The following is a 16,046-nucleotide window of genomic DNA, read 5'->3' on the forward strand; positions in this document are numbered from 1 at the left end:
CGGTGTTAACTAGCGAATTGGTTTGCGTATTGCCGTCGCCGCGTGTTTTTGACTGGCACTTGCACATCTAAAATAACGTCGGAAATTGACTCGTTCGGCTTATGAGTCACATCAAGTATGTGTGTTAATTTTGACGAAACTAGCTCTGCAGGTTGTCATGCAATTCTGTTACCTCTCAGAAATGATTATGAAATAAAAGTGAACTACGTGACGAGTGTGACGTTAGGAAAACATTAGGCAACATGGGGAGGTTCTGTATGGGACCAATCAACCCAAACGAGTACTGTGTGACGTGCTAACCGGCATATACTCACCGAGGCAGCGCTGCTAGCTCAGTCGGTAGAACATAAGGCTCTTAATCCCAGGGTCGTGGAATCGAGCCCCACGTGGGGAAGAACGGAATTTTGTTCCTCTGCAGATGTAACTTACCGTTTTTCTGATTAACGTGATGTAATGGAAATAGCAACTTTAAACTTTGCCTACGTCTCCGTCAGTCGCTACGAAACTGTATTTGAAGGTGAAGGTGATTTTGTAGACATGTGTGAAAGACATGTTCTGAAATGCAAGTGGTGTTATTTGGAGAGCAATTCCTTTACGTGTCAGATGTGTAGCCAAGCAGTAATGGGTCGCCATAGCTGCAAATATTAGACGGTAATATGAAGTGTTGTCAGCTGAAGTCTGATGATCCAGACGACTGTAAGGATGAAGTACGCAAAAGAACAGCTATACCGCGCCTCTTTAGCTCAGTGGCAGAGCTCTGGTCTAGTATACCAAGGGTCGTGAGTTCGATCCTCACAGGAGGCAGACGAATTTCGGATATCAGTTGCGCGTCGTGGCCTTATAGCAAACAGTATCTGGGATGACTAACAATTAGCGAGAGGCGTTTTATTAAGAATTACTCTCAGATGTGATTAAGGCGAATGGCGCAGATAAAGCATTTGCCAAAGCGGTACAGCATAAGGTGGGACGGGGCAGTCTGAAATATATTTTATAGATGTATTTCTCACATATCTCAGAGCCTTCCGCGGTCGTCGTCGTCGTCGTCGCCGCCGCCACTTCTGCAGAAGTAGCAAATGGCCATCGTAGCAAATGCGGCGAGGGACGCCCTTCCTTACATTTCCGAATGCACAAAGTGTGTGGTTTAGTTTCCCAGTCTATATTTGGTAGGTCTCGTAGCAGGTTGAATGTATCAAATGGGTGGGAAAGAGCAAGGGGCAGCGTCTGTGTAGAACGAAAACACAACTCCTCAGTGGTGTGAGCGTTTTGAGATGAGTCGTATATAAGTTCCACTTGTTTGTCAGTGACCGTGTGGCCTAATGGATAAGGCGTCGGACTTCGTATGCGAAGATTGCGTGTTTGATTCCTCTCTCGGTCGTGTTTTTCCAGATCTGAAAAAGAAACATACCGTTTTAGTGTAGCATTTGAGCAGTACGAAACCGTGTGAACGTTGCTGTTGACCATTTTCTGCTTGGAGATGCTCTTGAGCTTGAAACACGCACAACAAGACCGGTGTTAACTAGCGAATTGGTTTGCATATTGCCGTCGCCGCGTGTTTTTGACTGGCACTTGCACATCTAAAATAACGTCGGAAAGTGACTCGTTCGGCTTATGAGTCACATCAAGTATGTGTGTTAATTTTGACGAAACTAGCTCTGCAGGTTGTCATGCAATTCTGTTACCTCTCAGAAATGATTATGAAATAAAAGTGAACTACGTGACGAGTGTGACGTTAGGAAAACATTAGGCAACATGGGGAGGTTCTGTATGGGACCAATCAACCCAAACGAGTACTGTGTGACGTGCTAACCGGCATATACTCACCGAGGCAGCGCGGCTAGCTCAGTCGGTAGAACATAAGGCTCTTAATCCCAGGGTCGTGGGTTCGAGCCCCACGTGGGGAAGAACGGAATTTTGTTCCTCTGCAAATGTAACTTACCGTTTTTCTGATTAACGTGATGTAATGGAAATAGCAACTTTAAACTTTGCCTACGTCTCCGTCAGTCGCTACGAAACTGTATTTGAAGGTGAAGGTGATTTTGTAGACATGTGTGAAAGACATGTTCTGAAATGCAAGTGGTGTTATTTGGAGAGCACTTCGTTTACGTGTCAGATGTGTAGCCAAGCAGTAATGGGTCGCCATAGCTGCAAATATTAGACGGTAATATGAAGTGTTGTCAGCTGAAGTCTGATGATCCAGACGACTGTAAGGATGAAGCACGCAAAAGAACCGCTATACCGCGCCTCTTTAGCTCAGTGGCAGAGCTCTGGTCTAGTATACCAAGGGTCGTGAGTTCGATCCTCACAGGAGGCAGACGAATTTCGGATATCAGTTGCGCGTCGTGGCCTTATAGCAAACAGTATCTGGGATGACTAACAATTAGCGAGAGGCGTTTTATTAAGAATTACTCTCAGATGTGATTAAGGCGAATGGCGCAGATAAAGCATTTGCCAAAGCGGTACAGCATAAGGTGGGATGGGACAGTCTGAAATATATTTTATAGATGTATTTCTCACATATCTCAGAGCCTTCCGCGGTTGTCGTCGTCGTCGTCGTCGTCGTCGCCGCCGCCGCCACTTCTGCAGAAGTAGCAAATGGACATCGTAGCAAATGCGGCGAGGGACGCCCTGCCTTACATTTCCGAATGCACAAAGTGTGTGGTTTAGTTTCCCAGTCTATATTTGGTAGGTCTCGTAGCAGGTTGAATGTATCAAATGGGTGGGAAAGAGCAAGGGGCAGCGTCTGTGTAGAACGAAAACACAACTCCTCAGTGGTGTGAGCGTTTTGAGATGAGTCGTATATAAGTTCCACTTGTTTGTCAGTGACCGTGTGGCCTAACGGATAAGGCGTCGGACTTCGTATCCGAAGATTGCGTGTTTGATTCCTCTCTCGGTCGTGTTTTTCCAGATCTGAAAAAGAAACATACCGTTTTAGTGTAGCACTTGAGCAGTACGAAACCGTGTGAACGTTGCTGTTGACCATTTTCTGGTTGGATATGCTCTTGAGCTTGAAACACGCACAACAAGACCGGTTTTAACTAGCGAATTGGTTTGCATATTGCCGTCGCCGCGTGTTTTTGACTGGCACTTGCACATCTAAAATAACGTCGGAAAGTGACTCGTTCGGCTTATGAGTCACATCAAGTATGTGTGTTAATTTTGACGAAACTAGCTCTGCAGGTTGTCATGCAATTCTGTTACCTCTCAGAAATGATTATGAAATAAAAGTGAACTACGTGACGAGTGTGACGTTAGGAAAACATTAGGCAACATGGGGAGGTTCTGTATGGGACCAATCAACCCAAACGAGTACTGTGTGACGTGCTAACCGGCATATACTCACCGAGGCAGCGCGGCCAGCTCAGTCGGTAGAACATAAGGCTCTTAATCCCAGGGTCGTGGGTTCGAGCCCCACGTGGGGAAGAACGGAATTTTGTTCCTCTGCAAATGTAACTTACCGTTTTTCTGATTAACGTGATGTAATGGAAATAGCAACTTTAAACTTTGCCTACGTCTCCGTCAGTCGCTACGAAACTGTATTTGAAGGTGAAGGTGATTTTGTAGACATGTGTGAAAGACATGTTCTGAAATGCAAGTGGTGTTATTTGGAGAGCACTTCCTTTACGTGTCAGATGTGTAGCCAAGCAGTAATGGGTCGCCATAGCTGCAAATATTAGACGGTAATATGAAGTGTTGTCAGCTGAAGTCTGATGATCCAGACGACTGTAAGGCTGAAGTACGCAAAAGAACCGCTATACCGCGCCTCTTTAGCTCAGTGGCAGAGCTCTGGTCTAGTATACCAAGGGTCGTGAGTTCGATCCTCACAGGAGGCAGACAAATTTCGGATATCAGTTGCGCGTCGTGGCCTTATAGCAAACAGTATCTGGGATGACTAACAATTAGCGAGAGGCGTTTTATTAAGAATTACTCTCAGATGTGATTAAGGCGAATGGCGCAGATAAAGCATTTGCCAAAGCGGTACAGCATAAGGTGGGATGGGACAGTCTGAAATATATTTTATAGATGTATTTCTCACATATCTCAGAGCCTTCCGCGGTTGTCGTCGTCGTCGTCGTCGTCGTCGTCGTCGTCGTCGTCGTCGCCACTTCTGCAGAAGTAGCAAATGGACATCGTAGCAAATGCGGCGAGGGACGCCCTGCCTTACATTTCCGAATGCACAAAGTGTGTGGTTTAGTTTCCCAGTCTATATTTGGTAGGTCTCGTAGCAGGTTGAATGTATCAAATGGGTGGGAAAGAGCAAGGGGCAGCGTCTGTGTAGAACGAAAACACAACTCCTCAGTGGTGTGAGCGTTTTGAGATGAGTCGTATATAAGTTCCACTTGTTTGTCAGTGACCGTGTGGCCTAATGGATAAGGCGTCGGACTTCGTATCCGAAGATTGCGTGTTTGATTCCTCTCTCGGTCGTGTTTTTCCAGATCTGAAAAAGAAACATACCGTTTTAGTGTAGCACTTGAGCAGTACGAAACCGTGTGAACGTTGCTGTTGACCATTTTCTGGTTGGATATGCTCTTGAGCTTGAAACACGCACAACAAGACCGGTTTTAACTAGCGAATTGGTTTGCATATTGCCGTCGCCGCGTGTTTTTGACTGGCACTTGCACATCTAAAATAACGTCGGAAAGTAACTCGTTCGGCTTATGAGTCACATCAAGTATGTGTGTTAATTTTGACGAAACTAGCTCTGCAGGTTGTCATGCAATTCTGTTACCTCTCAGAAATGATTATGAAATAAAAGTGAACTACGTGACGAGTGTGACGTTAGGAAAACATTAGGCAACATGGGGAGGTTCTGTATGGGACCAATCAACCCAAACGAGTACTGTGTGACATGCTAACCGGCATATACTCACCGAGGCAGCGCGGCTAGCTCAGTCGGTAGAACATAAGGTTCTTAATCCCAGGGTCGTGGGTTCGAGCCCCACGTGGGGAGGAACGGAATTTTGTTCCTCTGCAGATGTAACTTACCGTTTTTCTGATTAACGTGATGTAATGGAAATAGCAACTTTAAACTTTGCCTACGTCTCCGTCAGTCGCTACGAAACTGTATTTGAAGGTGAAGGTGATTTTGTAGACACGTGTGAAAGACATGTTCTGAAATGCAAGTGGTGTTATTTGGAGAGCACTTCCTTTACGTGTCAGATGTGTAGCCAAGCAGTAATGGGTCGCCATAGCTGCAAATATTAGACGGTAATATGAAGTGTTGTCATCTGAAGTCTGATGATCCAGACGACCGTAAGGATGAAGTACGCAAAAGTACCGCTAGGCCGCGCCTCTTTAGCTCAGTGGCAGAGCACTGGTCTAGTAAACCAGGGGTCGTGAGTTCGATCCTCACAGGAGGCAGACGAATTTTGGATATCAGTTGCGCGTCGTGGCCTTATAGCAAACAGTATCTGGGATGACGAACAGTTAGCGAGAGGCGTTTTATTAACAATTACTCTCAGATGTGATTAAGGCGAATGGCGCAGGTAAGGCATTTGCCAAAGCGGTACAGCATAAGGTGGGATGGGACAGTCTGAAATATATTTTATAGATGTATTTCTCACATATCTCAAAGCCTTCCGCGGTTGTCGTCGTCGTCGTCGTCGTCGTCGTCGTCGCCGCCGCCACTTCTGCAGAAGTAGCAAATGGACATCGTAGCAAATGCGGCGAGGGACGCCCTGCCTTACATTTCCGAATGCACAAAGTGTGTGGTTTAGTTTCCCAGTCTATATTTGGTAGGTCTCGTAGCAGGTTGAATGTATCAAATGGGTGGGAAAGAGCAAGGGGCAGCGTCTGTGTAGAACGAAAACACAACTCCTCATTGGTGTGAGCGTTTTGAGATGAGTCGTATATAAGTTCCACTTGTTTGTCAGTGTCCGTGTGGCCTAATGGATAAGGCGTCGGACTTCGTATCCGAAGATTGCGTGTTTGATTCCTCTCTCGGTCGTGTTTTTCCAGATCTGAAAAAGAAACATACCGTTTTAGTGTAGCACTTGAGCAGTACGAAACCGTGTGAACGTTGCTGTTGACCATTTTCTGCTTGGAGATGCTCTTGAGCTTGAAACACGCACAACAAGACCGGTGTTAACTAGCGAATTGGTTTGCATATTGCCGTCGCCGCGTGTTTTTGACTGGCACTTGCACATCTAAAATAACGTCGGAAAGTAACTCGTTCGGCTTATGAGTCACATCAAGTATGTGTGTTAATTTTGACGAAACTAGCTCTGCAGGTTGTCATGCAATTCTGTTACCTCTGAGAAATGATTATGAAATAAAAGTGAACTACGTGACGAGTGTGACGTTAGGAAAACATTAGGCAACATGGAGAGGTTCTGTATGGGACCAATCAACCCAAACGAGTACTGTGTGACGTGCTAACCGGCATATACTCACCGAGGCAGCGCGGCTAGCTCAGTCGGTAGAACATAAGGCTCTTAATCCCAGGGTCGTGGGTTCGAGCCCCACGTGGGGAGGAGCGGAATTTTGTTCGTCTGCAGATGTAACTTACCGTTTTTCTGATTAACGTGATTTAATGGAAATAGCAACTTTAAACTTTGCCTACGTCTCCGTCAGTCGCTACGAAACTGTATTTGAAGGTGAACGTGATTTTGTAGACATGTGTGAAAGACATGTTCTGAAATGCTAGTGGTGTTATTTGGAGAGCACTTTCTTTACGTGTCAGATGTGTAGTCAAGCAGTAATGGGTCGCCATAGCTGCAAATATTAGACGGTAATATGAACTGTTGTCAGCTGAAGTCTGATGATCCAGACGACCGTAAGGATGAAGTACGCAAAAGTACCGCTAGGCCGCGCCTCTTTAGCTCAGTGGGAGAGCACTGATCTAGCAAACCAGGGGTCGTGAGTTCGATCCTCACAGGAGGCAGACGAATTTTGGATATCAGTTGCGCGTCGTGGCCTTATAGCAAACAGTATCTGGGATGACTAACAATTAGGGAGAGGCGTTTTATTAAGAATTACTCTCAGATGTGATTAAGGCGAATGGCGCAAATAAAGCATTTGCCAAAGCGGTACAGCATAAGGTGGGATGGGACAGTCTGAAATATATTTTATAGATGTATTTCTCACATATCTCAAAGCCTTCCGCGGTTGTCGTCGTCGTCGTCGTCGTCGTCGTCGTCGTCGTCGTCGCCGCCGCCACTTCTGCAGAAGTAGCAAATGGACATCGTAGCAAATGCGGCGAGGGACGCCCTGCCTTACATTTCCGAATGCACAAAGTGTGTGGTTTAGTTTCCCAGTCTATATTTGGTAGGTGTCGTAGCAGGTTGAATGTATCAAATGGGTGGGAAAGAGCAAGGGGCAGCGTCTGTGTAGAACGAAAACACAACTCCTCAGTGGTGTGAGCGTTTTGAGATGAGTCGTATATAAGTTCCACTTGTTTGTCAGTGACCGTGTGGCCTAATGGATAAGGCGTCGGACTTCGTATCCGAAGATTGCGTGTTTGATTCCTCGCTCGGTCGTGTTTTTCCAGATCTGAAAAAGAAACATACCGTTTTAGTGTAGCACTTGAGCAGTACGAAACCGTGTGAACGTTGCTGTTGACCATTTTCTGCTTGGAGATGCTCTTGAGCTTGAAACACGCACAACAAGACCGGTGTTAACTAGCGAATTGGTTTGCATATTGCCGTCGCCGCGTGTTTTTGACTGGCACTTGCACATCTAAAATAACGTCGGAAAGTAACTCGTTCGGCTTATGAGTCACATCAAGTATGTGTGTTAATTTTGACGAAACTAGCTCTGCAGGTTGTCATGCAATTCTGTTACCTCTCAGAAATGATTATGAAATAAAAGTGAACTACGTGACGAGTGTGACGTTAGGAAAACATTAGGCAACATGGAGAGGTTCTGTATGGGACCAATCAACCCAAACGAGTACTGTGTGACGTGCTAACCGGCATATACTCAGCGAGGCAGCGCGGGTAACTCAGTCGGTAGAACATAAGGCTCTTAATCCCAGGGTCGTGGGTTCGAGCCCCACGTGGGGAGGAACGGAATTTTGTTCCTCTGCAGATGTAACTTACCGTTTTTCTGATTAACGTGATGTAATGGAAATAGCAACTTAAAACTTTGCCTATGTCTCCGTCAGTCCCAAGGAAACTGTATTTGAAGGTGAACGTGATTTTGTAGACATGTGTGAAAGACATGTTCTGAAATGCAAGTGGTGTTATTTGGAGAGCACTTCGTTTACGTGTCAGATGTGTAGCCAAGCAGTAATGGGTCGCCATAGCTGCAAATATTAGACGGTAATATGAAGTGTTGTCAGCTGAAGTCTGATGATCCAGAGGAACCATAAGGATGAAGTACGCTAAAGGAACGCTATACCGCGCCTCTTTAGCTCAGTGGCAGAGCACTGGTCTAGTATACCAAGGGTCGTGAGTTCGATCCTCACAGGAGTCAGACGAATTTCGGATATCAGTTGCGCGTCGTGGCCTTATAGCAAACAGTATCTGGGATGACGAACAATTAGCGAGAGGCGTTTTACTAAGAATTACTCTCAGATGTGATTAAGGCGAATGGCGCAGATAAAGCATTTGCCAAAGCGGTACAGCATAAGGTGGGATGGTACAGTCTGAAATATATTTTATAGATGTATTTCTCACATATCTCAGAGCCTTCCGCGGTCGTCGTCGTCGTCGTCGTCGTCGCCACTTCTGCAGAAGTAGCAAATGGACATCGTAGCAAATGCGGCGAGGGACGCCCTGCCTTACATTTCCGAATGCACAAAGTGTGTGGTTTAGTTTCCCAGTCTATATTTGGTAGGTCTCGTAGCAGGTTGAATGTATCAAATGGGTGGGAAAGAGCAAGGGGCAGCGTCTGTGTAGAACGAAAACACAACTCCTCAGTGGTGTGAGCGTTTTGAGATGAGTCGTATATAAGTTCCACTTGTTTGTCAGTGACCGTGTGGCCTAATGGATAAGGCGTCGGACTTCTTATCCGAAGATTGCGTGTTTGATTCCTCTCTCGGTCGTGTTTTTCCAGATCTGAAAAAGAAACATACCGTTTTAGTGTAGCACTTGAGCAGTACGAAACCGTGTGAACGTTGCTGTTGACCATTTTCTGCTTGGAGATGCTCTTGAGCTTGAAACACGCACAACAAGACCGGTGTTAACTAGCGAATTGGTTTGCATATTGCCGTCGCCGCGTGTTTTTGACTGGCACTTGCACATCTAAAATAACGTCGGAAAGTAACTCGTTCGGCTTATGAGTCACATCAAGTATGTGTGTTAATTTTGACGAAACTAGCTCTGCAGGTTGTCATGCAATTCTGTTACCTCTCAGAAATGATTATGAAATAAAAGTGAACTACGTGACGAGTGTGACGTTAGGAAAACATTAGGCAACATGGAGAGGTTCTGTATGGGACCAATCAACCCAAACGAGTACTGTGTGACGTGCTAACCGGCATATACTCAGCGAGGCAGCGCGGGTAACTCAGTCGGTAGAACATAAGGCTCTTAATCCCAGGGTCGTGGGTTCGAGCCCCACGTGGGGAGGAACGGAATTTTGTTCCTCTGCAGATGTAACTTACCGTTTTTCTGATTAACGTGATGTAATGGAAATAGCAACTTAAAACTTTGCCTATGTCTCCGTCAGTCCCAAGGAAACTGTATTTGAAGGTGAACGTGATTTTGTAGACATGTGTGAAAGACATGTTCTGAAATGCAAGTGGTGTTATTTGGAGAGCACTTCGTTTACGTGTCAGATGTGTAGCCAAGCAGTAATGGGTCGCCATAGCTGCAAATATTAGACGGTAATATGAAGTGTTGTCAGCTGAAGTCTGATGATCCAGAGGAACCATAAGGATGAAGTACGCTAAAGAACCGCTATACCGCGCCTCTTTAGCTCAGTGGCAGAGCACTGGTGTAGTATACCAAGGGTCGTGAGTTCGATCCTCACAGGAGTCAGACGAATTTTGGATATCAGTTGCGCGTCGTGGCCTTATAGCAAACAGTATCTGGGATGACGAACAATTAGCGAGAGGCGTTTTACTAAGAATTACTCTCAGATGTGATTAAGGCGAATGGCGCAGATAAAGCATTTGCCAAAGCGGTACAGCATAAGGTGGGATGGTACAGTCTGAAATATATTTTATAGATGTATTTCTCACATATCTCAGAGCCTTCCGCGGTCGTCGTCGTCGTCGTCGTCGTCGTCGCCACTTCTGCAGAAGTAGCAAATGGACATCGTAGCAAATGCGGCGAGGGACGCCCTGCCTTACATTTCCGAATGCACAAAGTGTGTGGTTTAGTTTCCCAAGTCTATATTTGGTAGGGCTCGCAGCAGGTTGAATGTATCAAATGGGTGGGAAAGAGCAAGGGGCAGCGTCTGTGTAGAACGAAAACACAACTCCTCAGTGGTGTGAGCGTTTTGAGATGAGTCATATATAAGTTCCACTTGTTTGTCAGTGACCATGTGGCCTAATGGATAAGGCGTCGGACTTCGTATCCGAAGATTGCCTGTTTGATTCCTCTCTCGGTCGTGTTTTTCCAGATCTGAAAAAGAAACATACCGTTTTAGTGTAGCACTTGAGCAGTACGAAACCGTGTGAACGTTGCTGTTGACCATTTTCTGCTTGGAGATGCTCTTGAGCTTGAAACACGCACAACAAGACCGGTGTTAACTAGCGAATTGATTTGCATATTGCCGTCGCCGCGTGTTTTTGACTGGCACTTGCACATCTAAAATAACGTCGGAAAGTAACTCGTTCGGCTTATGAGTCACTTCAAGTATGTGTGTTAATTTTGACGAAACTAGCTCTGCAGGTTGTCATGCAATTCTGTTACCTCTCAGAAATGATTATGAAATAAAAGTGAACTACGTGACGAGTGTGACGTTAGGAAAACATTAGGCAACATGGGGAGGGTCTGTATGGGACCAATCAACCCAAACGAGTACTGTGTGACGTGCTAACCGGCATATACTCAGCGAGGCAGCGCGGGTAACTCAGTCGGTAGAACATAAGGCTCTTAATCCCAGGGTCGTGGGTTCGAGCCCCACGTGGGGAGGAACGGACTTTTGTTCCTCTGCAGATGTAACTTACCGTTTTTCTGATAAACGTGATGTAATGGAAATAGCAACTTTAAACTTTGCCTACGTCTCCGTCAGTCGCTAGGAAACTGTATTTGAAGGTGAAGGTGATTTTGTAGACATGTGTGAAAGACATGTTCTGAAATGCAAGTGGTGTTATTTGGAGAGCACTTCCTTTACGTGTCAGATGTGTAGCCAAGCAGTAATGGGTCGCCATAGCTGCAAATATTAGACGGTAATATGGAGTGTTGTCAGCTGAAGTCTGATGATCCAGACGACCGTAAGGATGAAGTACGCAAAAGTACCGCTAGACCGCGCCTCTTTAGCTCAGTGGCAGAGCACAGGTCTAGTAAACCAGGGGTCGTGAGTTCGATCCTCACAGGAGGCAGACGAATTTTGGATATCAGTTGCGCGTCGTGGCCTTATAGCAAACAGTATCTGGGATGACTAACAATTAGCGAGAGGCGTTTTATTAAGAATTACTCTCAGATGTGATTAAGGCGAATGGCGCAGATAAAGCATTTGCCAAAGCGGTACAGCATAAGGTGGGATGGGACAGTCTGAAATATATTTTATAGATGTATTTCTCACATATCGCAGAGCCTTCCGCGGTTGTCGTCGTCGTCGTCGTCGTCGTCGTCGTCGTCGCCGCCGCCGCCGCCACTTCTGCAGAAGTAGCAAATGGACATCGTAGCAAATGCGGCGAGGTACGCCCTGCCTTACATTTCCGAATGCACAAAGTGTGTGGTTTAGTTTCCCAGTCTATATTTGGTAGGTGTCGTAGCAGGTTGAATGTATCAAATGGTTGGGAAAGAGCAAGGGGCTGCGTCTGTGTAGAACGAAAACACTACTCCTCAGTGGTGTGAGCGTTTTGAGATGAGTCGTATATAAGTTCCACTTGTTTGTCAGTGACCGTGTGGCCTAATGGATAAGGCGTCGGACTTCGTATCCGAAGATTGCGTGTTTGATTCCTCTCACGGTCGTGTTTTTCCAGATCTGAAAAAGAAACATACCGTTTTAGTGTAGCACTTGAGCAGTACGAAACCGTGTGAATGTTGCTGTTGACCATTTTCTGCTTGGAGATGCTCTTCAGCTTAAAACACGCACAACAAGACCGGTGTTAACTAGCGAATTGGTTTGCATATTGCCGTCGCCGCGTGTTTTTGACTGGCACTTGCACATCTAAAATAACGTCTGAAAGGAACTCGTTCGGCTTATGAGTCACATCAAGTATGTGTGTTAATTTTAACGAAACTAGCTCTGCAGGTTGTCATGCAATTCTGTTACCTCTCAGAAATGATTATGAAATAAAAGTGAACTACATGACGAGTGTGACGTTAGGAAAACATTAGGCAACATGGAGAGGTTCTGTATGGGATCAATCAACCCAAACGAGTACTGTGTGACGTGCTAACCGGCATATATTCACCGAGGCAGCGCGGCCAGCTCAGTTGGTAGAGCATAAGGCTCCTAATCCCAGGGTCGCGGGTTCGAGCCCCACGTGGGGAGGAACGGAATTTTGTTCCTCTGCAGATGTAACTTACCGTTTTTCTGATTAACGTGATGCAATGGAAATAGCAACTTTAAACTTTGCCTACTTCTCCGTCAGTCGCAAGGAAACTGTATTTGAAGGTGAAGGTGATTTTGTAGACATGTGTGAAAGACATGTTCTGAAATGCAAGTGGTGTTATTTGGAGAGCACTTCCTTTACGTGTCAGATGTGTAGCCAAGCAGTAATGGGTCGCCATAGCTGCAAATATTAGACGGTAATATGAAGTGTTGTCAGCTGAAGTCTGATGATCCAGACGACCGTAAGGATGAAGTACGCAAAAGTACCCCTAGGCCGCGCCTCTTTAGCTCAGTGGCAGAGCACTGGTCTAGTAAACCAGGGGTCGTGAGTTCGATCCTCACAGGAGGCAGACGAATTTTGGATATCAGTTGCGCGTCGTGGCCTTATAGCAAACAGTATCTGGGATGACGAACAATTAGCGAGAGGCGTTTTATTAAGAATTACTCTCAGATGTGATTAAGGCGAATGGCGCAGATAAGGCATTTGCCAAAGCGGTACAGCATATGGTGGGACGGGACAGTCTGAAATATATTTTATAGATGTATTTCTCACATATCTCAGAGCCTTTCGCGGTCGTCATCGTCGTCGTCGTCGTCGTCGTCGTCGTCGTCGTCGTCGCCGCCGCCACTTCTGCAGAAGTAGCAAATGGACATCGTAGCAAATGCGGCGAGGGACGCCCTGCCTTACATTTCCGAATGCACAAAGTGTGTGGTTTAGTTTCCCAGTCTATATTTGGTAGGTGTCGTAGCAGGTTGAATGTATCAAATGGGTGGGAAAGAGCAAGGGGCAGCGTCTGTGTAGAACGAAAACACAATTCCTCAGTGGTGTGAGCGTTTTGAGATGAGTCGTATATAAGTTCCACTTGTTTGTCAGTGTCCGTGTGGCCTAATGGATAAGGCGTCGGACTTCGTATCCGAAGATTGCGTGTTTGATTCCTCTCTCGGTCGTGTTTTTCCAGATCTGAAAAAGAAACATACCGTTTTAGTGTAGCACTTGAGCAGTACGAAACCGTGTGAACGTTGCTGTTGACCATTTTCTGCTTGGAGATGCTCTTGAGCTTGAAACACGCACAACAAGACCGGTGTTAACTAGCGAATTGGTTTGCATATTGCCGTCGCCGCGTGTTTTTGACTGGCACTTGCACATCTATAATAACGTCGGAAAGTAACTCGTTCGGCTTATGAGTCACATCAAGTATGTGTGTTAATTTTGACGAAACTAGCTCTGCAGGTTGTCATGCAATTCTGTTACCTCTGAGAAATGATTATGAAATAAAAGTGAACTACGTGACGAGTGTGACGTTAGGAAGACATTAGGCAACATGGAGAGGTTCTGTATGGGACCGATCAACCCAAACGAGTACTGTGTGACGTGCTAACCGGCATATACTCACCGAGGCAGCGCGGCTAGCTCAGTCGGTAGAACATAAGGCTCTTAATGCCAGGGATGTGGGTTCGAGCCCCACGTGGGGAAGAACGGAATTTTGTTCCTCTGCAGATGTAACTTACCGTTTTTCTGATAAACGTGATGTAATGGAAATAGCAACTTTAAACTTTGCCTACGTCTCCGTCAGTCGCTACGAAACTGTATTTGAAGGTGAAGGTGATTTTGTAGACATGTGTGAAAGACATGTTCTGAAATGCAAGTGGTGTTATTTGGAGAGCACTTCGTTTACGTGTCAGATGTGTAGCCAAGCAGTAATGGGTCGCCATAGCTGCAAATATTAGACGGTAATATGGAGTGTTGTCAGCTGAAGTCTGATGATCCAGACGACCGTAAGGATGAAGTACGCAAAAGTACCGCTAGACCGCGCCTCTTTAGCTCAGTGGCAGAGCACAGGTCTAGTAAACCAGGGGTCGTGAGTTCGATCCTCACAGGAGGCAGACGAATTTTGGATATCAGTTGCGCGTCGTGGCCTTATAGCAAACAGTATCTGGGATGACTAACAATTAGCGAGAGGCGTTTTATTAAGAATTACTCTCAGATGTGATTAAGGCGAATGGCGCAGATAAAGCATTTGCCAAAGCGGTACAGCATAAGGTGGGATGGGACAGTCTGAAATATATTTTATAGATGTATTTCTCACATATCGCAGAGCCTTCCGCGGTTGTCGTCGTCGTCGTCGTCGTCGTCGTCGTCGTCGTCGTCGCCGCCGCCACTTCTGCAGAAGTAGCAAATGGACATCGTAGCAAATGCGGCGAGGGACGCCCTGCCTTACATTTCCGAATGCACAAAGTGTGTGGTTTAGTTTCCCAGTCTATATTTGGTAGGTGTCGTAGCAGGTTGAATGTATCAAATGGTTGGGAAAGAGCAAGGGGCTGCGTCTGTGTAGAACGAAAACACTACTCCTCAGTGGTGTGAGCGTTTTGAGATGAGTCGTATATAAGTTCCACTTGTTTGTCAGTGACCGTGTGGCCTAATGGATAAGGCGTCGGACTTCGTATCCGAAGATTGCGTGTTTGATTCCTCTCACGGTCGTGTTTTTCCAGATCTGAAAAAGAAACATACCGTTTTAGTGTAGCACTTGAGCAGTACGAAACCGTGTGAATGTTGCTGTTGACCATTTTCTGCTTGGAGATGCTCTTCAGCTTAAAACACGCACAACAAGACCGGTGTTAACTAGCGAATTGGTTTGCATATTGCCGTCGCCGCGTGTTTTTGACTGGCACTTGCACATCTAAAATAACGTCTGAAAGGAACTCGTTCGGCTTATGAGTCACATCAAGTATGTGTGTTAATTTTAACGAAACTAGCTCTGCAGGTTGTCATGCAATTCTGTTACCTCTCAGAAATGATTATGAAATAAAAGTGAACTACATGACGAGTGTGACGTTAGGAAAACATTAGGCAACATGGAGAGGTTCTGTATGGGATCAATCAACCCAAACGAGTACTGTGTCACGTGCTAACCGGCATATATTCACCGAGGCAGCGCGGCCAGCTCAGTTGGTAGAGCATAAGGCTCCTAATCCCAGGGTCGCGGGTTCGAGCCCCACGTGGGGAGGAACGGAATTTTGTTCCTCTGCAGATGTAACTTACCGTTTTTCTGATTAACGTGATGTAATGGAAATAGCAACTTTAAACTTTGCCTACTTCTCCGTCAGTCGCAAGGAAACTGTATTTGAAGGTGAAGGTGATTTTGTAGACATGTGTGAAAGACATGTTCTGAAATGCAAGTGGTGTTATTTGGAGAGCACTTCCTTTACGTGTCAGATGTGTAGCCAAGCAGTAATGGGTCGCCATAGCTGCAAATATTAGACGGTAATATGAAGTGTTGTCAGCTGAAGTCTGATGATCCAGACGACCGTAAGGATGAAGTACGCAAAAGTACCCCTAGGCCGCGCCTCTTTAGCTCAGTGGCAGAGCACTGGTCTAGTAAACCAGGGGTCGTGAGTTCGATCCTCACAGGAGGCAGACGAATTTTGGATATCAG

General features: G+C 46.0%; 10 non-coding genes across 10 annotated transcripts; all 10 read left to right on the forward strand.

The window, feature by feature from the left end:
- Positions 1-732: 732 nt before the first annotated feature.
- Trnat-agu (transfer RNA threonine (anticodon AGU)) lies at positions 733-804 on the forward strand. Its single transcript has one exon. It is a non-coding gene; the product is annotated as a tRNA-Thr (tRNA).
- A 1,435-nt stretch (positions 805-2,239) lies between these two features.
- Positions 2,240-2,311, forward strand: Trnat-agu (transfer RNA threonine (anticodon AGU)). Its single transcript has one exon. It is a non-coding gene; the product is annotated as a tRNA-Thr (tRNA).
- A 1,447-nt stretch (positions 2,312-3,758) lies between these two features.
- Positions 3,759-3,830, forward strand: Trnat-agu (transfer RNA threonine (anticodon AGU)). The gene has a single exon. It is a non-coding gene; the product is annotated as a tRNA-Thr (tRNA).
- A 1,456-nt stretch (positions 3,831-5,286) lies between these two features.
- Positions 5,287-5,358, forward strand: Trnat-agu (transfer RNA threonine (anticodon AGU)). Its single transcript has one exon. It is a non-coding gene; the product is annotated as a tRNA-Thr (tRNA).
- A 1,450-nt stretch (positions 5,359-6,808) lies between these two features.
- On the forward strand, positions 6,809-6,880 carry Trnaa-agc (transfer RNA alanine (anticodon AGC)). The gene has a single exon. It is a non-coding gene; the product is annotated as a tRNA-Ala (tRNA).
- A 1,460-nt stretch (positions 6,881-8,340) lies between these two features.
- Positions 8,341-8,412, forward strand: Trnat-agu (transfer RNA threonine (anticodon AGU)). Its single transcript has one exon. It is a non-coding gene; the product is annotated as a tRNA-Thr (tRNA).
- A 2,947-nt stretch (positions 8,413-11,359) lies between these two features.
- Positions 11,360-11,431, forward strand: Trnat-agu (transfer RNA threonine (anticodon AGU)). Its single transcript has one exon. It is a non-coding gene; the product is annotated as a tRNA-Thr (tRNA).
- Positions 11,432-12,890: 1,459 nt separating this feature from the next.
- Positions 12,891-12,962, forward strand: Trnat-agu (transfer RNA threonine (anticodon AGU)). Its single transcript has one exon. It is a non-coding gene; the product is annotated as a tRNA-Thr (tRNA).
- Positions 12,963-14,424: 1,462 nt separating this feature from the next.
- On the forward strand, positions 14,425-14,496 carry Trnat-agu (transfer RNA threonine (anticodon AGU)). The gene has a single exon. It is a non-coding gene; the product is annotated as a tRNA-Thr (tRNA).
- A 1,459-nt stretch (positions 14,497-15,955) lies between these two features.
- Positions 15,956-16,027, forward strand: Trnat-agu (transfer RNA threonine (anticodon AGU)). Its single transcript has one exon. It is a non-coding gene; the product is annotated as a tRNA-Thr (tRNA).
- The last annotated feature ends 19 nt before the right edge of the window (positions 16,028-16,046 follow it).

Source organism: Schistocerca gregaria, chromosome 4 (genome assembly GCF_023897955.1).
Source record: "Schistocerca gregaria isolate iqSchGreg1 chromosome 4, iqSchGreg1.2, whole genome shotgun sequence".
NCBI lineage: Eukaryota > Metazoa > Arthropoda > Insecta > Orthoptera > Acrididae > Schistocerca > Schistocerca gregaria.